This window comes from Trachypithecus francoisi, unplaced genomic scaffold, assembly GCF_009764315.1.
Source record: "Trachypithecus francoisi isolate TF-2019V2 unplaced genomic scaffold, Tfra_2.0 Lachesis_group12, whole genome shotgun sequence".
In the NCBI taxonomy this organism is placed as follows: Eukaryota; Metazoa; Chordata; class Mammalia; order Primates; family Cercopithecidae; genus Trachypithecus; species Trachypithecus francoisi.
In genome coordinates, this window is record NW_022681457.1 from 112,607,874 (window position 1) to 112,612,155 (window position 4,282).

The 4,282-nt window shown below is 55.9% G+C and overlaps 1 pseudogene; it reads right to left on the reverse strand.

Annotated features, from left to right (window-relative positions):
- Positions 1-1,377: 1,377 nt before the first annotated feature.
- On the reverse strand, positions 1,378-3,148 carry LOC117093589 (annotated as a pseudogene).
- Positions 3,149-4,282: the final 1,134 nt, after the last annotated feature.

Sequence of the window (4,282 nt, forward strand, 5' to 3'; positions counted from 1 at the left end):
CTGGCACATAGTAGTTGCTCAGTGCAAAAGTGTTGGTGACTGAGAGGCATAGAAACCCTCTGAGCACTTGACAGCCCTAAAGGGGAAGCCGGGCTTCCTGATGCCTGGAACATTCCTTGAGCCCTTCTTGCCTTTGTTCTCCCACAACTGGGCAGAGGCTTTGTTGACAGCCCCTGCCCCTTCAGACACCAGTAACAGCCATCCGTGTTGGGCAGAGTTTGAGGTCTGTGTCCGCACTGGCCTAGGCCTCAGGAGATGGGGCCTTGTTTTTTTTCCCACCAAAGTCCATAGAGTAGGATGGGATGGGGAGGGGAGGGGAAGGGAGTGGCAGCACACATGTCTAGCTTTTGCTGCCGGCCCTGGACAAGAAAGGTCACTGAAGGGACAGCGTCTCAGGGCCCAGCTCAGCAACATCTGGCTCACAGCCTGCCTTCCCAGCATGTCCCAGAGGCCCTCGAGGACAGAGTGGCAGGTGACAGCACTGACATTAGTGCCAAACTTCCTGGGCCACTGCCACCCACCGGGAGGGGCTTTGGGGAAGGCATCTGGCCTTTCTATGTCCAATATAATAAAAATAAGAGTTGACTTTTATGGAGCACTGACTCAGCTCCAGGCTGTGCTCATTCAGTCCTCGCAGTCACTGAGATAATGGCCTTCAGTGTGTAGAACCATTCGTGGCAGCTGATACGTGCCCAAGAAACACTGACTTATTTCCCGGGGGAAATTCTTTGAAGGTTCTTGGTGTCCATCTGAACACAGAAAATGGAAGAGGGGAAAGGTGGAGGGGGGTGGGGGAGGGAGAGAGGGACCCGGCTGCAGGGTCAAATATCCTGGAATAAGGGCTTCACTTCCCTGGAGGTGATTTCTGGATGATTTGTCTTGCTCCGGATGATTTATTGATTTGTTGATTTATTTGGCGTTAGCTCTCTGTTTATATAGACTCTGGTTCTAGAAACCACTCGCCGGCAGCCGGCTGGCTGGACCAGCACATGCTGACTGGGCTGGACTATTGACAGGCCCATTGTGGGCTGTACCTTGGCCACCTCCAGGGACAGTACTCAGCTGTGACCCCAAAATAAGTTAGGGCCAGCTGGGTGGGGCGGGATGGGGCAGGGACGGGGGCTGTATGCACCGTGTGCTGGGGGCTCGGGGCCTCAATATTGTCAAGGGCTGGGGCAGTAAAGATGGCTGAGGCGGCCCTGCCCACCCCTAGTGGTCAGTAACAACTAGAAGCAGAGCAGCTGGGCAGGGCCGGGAGGCTCAGGCTTCCAACAGGCAGCTCTGGATCCGGTCCACCCACTGCTGGGCCGAGGGCCTATCGTGGGTACAGAAGTTGTAAGCGCAAATTGTTGTCTTCACGTCAAAGAAGGCTTTGTCTCACAAAGACCTGCACAGCAGCTGGCCCCTGCATTCCCCCTTCTCCTCGTACAGCATCCCCAGTTCAGTGCGCTCAGAGTCAGAGTCAAGCAGGAAGGTCTAGAACGGCGGGACATATGGTGGCAGCCGAGGAAACTACAGTAGAACTGGCTGAACTCAGACTCCAGGGGGATCTGCAGATGGGTCTGCTGTTACACAGTCCAGGAACTGCAGGAAGGTAGGTGTGAACCTGCTGCTCTGCCCAGCCAGAGTGTGGGCCCCACAGTGGCTGAAGTGATGACCGAAGGACAACTACTCCTTCTCCACCAGCAGGCGGAAGCCCTCCAGCGTGCAGGAGAAGGGGTCTGAGAGCAGCTGCACCAAGTATACCACCTGGGTGGTTATGTCCCAGCCATCCTCTAGGCCCACCAGCACGGAGGAGTCTGAATCCAGGACCTCTACCACCAGCACTGACACCTGCAGCAGCTTGCGGATTGGGGTCAGCCGCTCCAAGTCCTCCAGCGAGAGCAGGGAGGAGGCTGGGCCAGGCTCAGCAGCGGGGCAGCCCAGGACACACGCCTTCAGTGCTTCTTGAAGTTGGCCTTCACCTGCTGTGTCTCAAATACCTCAATGGGCACCAGCTCCCACTGCCGCAGGGGGTCCGGCTGCACACCCTTGAGCTGGGCTTTGTTCCTGAGAATGTAGAGGGCTGCTCACTGCAGCCACAGGAAGCCAGGGTGGGCGAGGGAGCCCTGTTGCCTGGGGTGGGGCCAGTGTATCTCTGCTAGCTAGCCAGGAGCCCATATCGGCACCAAGCCCACTGCTGTGCCCACTGGTCTGGACACTGCCCCACTTACTTCGGGGTGCAGTCTGTCTGGAGGGCAAGGTCTCCATGGGGTTGGACAGTGTGATGACCCTGGCTCTGGGGCTGGGAACGTGACTGCCCATGTGGGCTGAGGAGAAGCCGCTAAGCACGTTGCATCCCGATGCGTTGGCATAGCGGGGCATGGAACTGATCACAGCCTGCAGGTACTTCTGCTCCAGGCTGCTCGAGTCCACCTGGGACTGGCCTGGAGAAGGTGCGTTCTGGGCCTTGAAGAGGCTGAGGACATCTCTGCCCTGCAGGCCCCCAGAATGCAGCAGCACTGCCTTGGACCGCCCACTGCACCAGCAGACCATGAAGAAGCCGTTCTGGCGGTAGCAGCGGGACACCCACTGCAGGGCGTTGTCCTGGACACCCTGGGACACAACCAGCAGCCCTGGGTAGCTGCGGCAGATGGTGGTCAACATGCGGTTGACCAGAGAAATGCGAAAGGGCTTTGGCCCAACTCAGGCTGCTACTCAGGGTGCCAGCCCGGTGCTGGTAGTCGCGGTAGCAAGCCTCTTCCACCAGGATGCTGATGGTCATGCGGTCTGAGGGTTTCAGAGCTGAGGACTGGGTCAGCGTGCTGGGCTCCAGCTCCTCTGACACTGAGATCTCATCCCCCTGGTCCTCAGCGGGTGGCTGGCCCTGGTGCTCCCAGCTTGAGGGGTTGTACGTCTTTCGAGTGACATGCTGGCGCCCGATGGTCTTCTTGGCGTTCTTGACCAGGTTGCAGGACAGGGTTCTGAGGGAAGGACCCTCGTCCTTGGTGACTCGGGGTGGCCGGCCGAGTGTATGGACAGAGCCCAGAGTGAACGCCAAGGTGGCTCTGATGTCTGGCGGGTCCCGCAGCTTATGCAGCTGCCTGTGGAAGTTGCTCTGGATGATTTTTAAAGCTCCCTTTGGCCGGGCGCAGTGGCTTATGCCCATTATCCCAGCACATTGGGAGGCTGAGGCAGAAGGATCCCTTGAGCCCAGGAGTTCAAGACCAGCCTGGGCAACATAGGGAGACCCCCATCTCTACAAAAAAATAAAAAAGTTGTCTGGCTGTGGTGCTGGATGCCTGTAGTCCTGGCTACTCAGGAGGCTGAGGTGGGAGGATCACTTGAGCCCAGGAGTTTGAGGCTGCAGTGAGCTGTGATCATGCCACTGCCCTCCAGCCTGGGTGACAGAACAAAATGCTGTCTCTGAAATAAATAAATAAATTAATAAATAAATAAATAGTCTTCTTCATTCTTGTTTGTTTTGGAGGCTGAGAACGGCTGACCTGTCTTGGTGACAGGGACCAGCCTGCGGGCATGAAACTTAAAAACTCACCCAGACAGAAGGAACTGCTCGCTCTCAGAGCACAGCAGACAGCTCTGCTGGAACTGGGATCTAAGTCAAGCAGGGAGTTGCATGGTTCTTGAAGAAATGGCTTGAGTATGACCCTCACCCCAGAGTCAGAGACAAAAAAACAGACCGATGGACTCCCAAGAACAGGAGTCATCTGTCACTTATGATGAACAAATTATATATATATGTGTGTGTGTGTGTGTGTGTGTATGTGTGTGTATATATATGTGTGTGTGTGTGTGTGTGTGTATTTGAGACAGAGTTTTGCTCTGTCGCCCAGGCTGGAGTGCAGTGGTGCAATCTTGGCTCACTGCAACCTCTGCCTCCTGGGTTCAAGGCATTCTCCTGCCTCAGCCTCCCGAGTAGCTGGGACTACAGGTGTGTGCCACCACACCTGGCTAAATTTTGTAGTTTTAGTAGAGATGGGGTTTCATCATGTTGGCCCGGCTGCTCTCGAACTCCTGACCTCAAGTGATCTACCTGCCTTGGCCTCCCAAAGTGCCGGCATCACAGGCGTGAGCCACCATGTCCAGCCCAAATGGCATTTTTAAATGATCTCTATAAGGGTTGAAGTTTTATCTGAAGCTACTTCACGTCATGCTAGAAAAGTGATCCCATTAAGATAAGCACGGTCGGTGCTGGGGTGGGAAGCAAAAGCTCTTGGTGGGCCTTGTTTCCAAGTGCTCACACCCTGGGGCATTTCTGCCACTCTCCTCCCTCCTCAAAGCT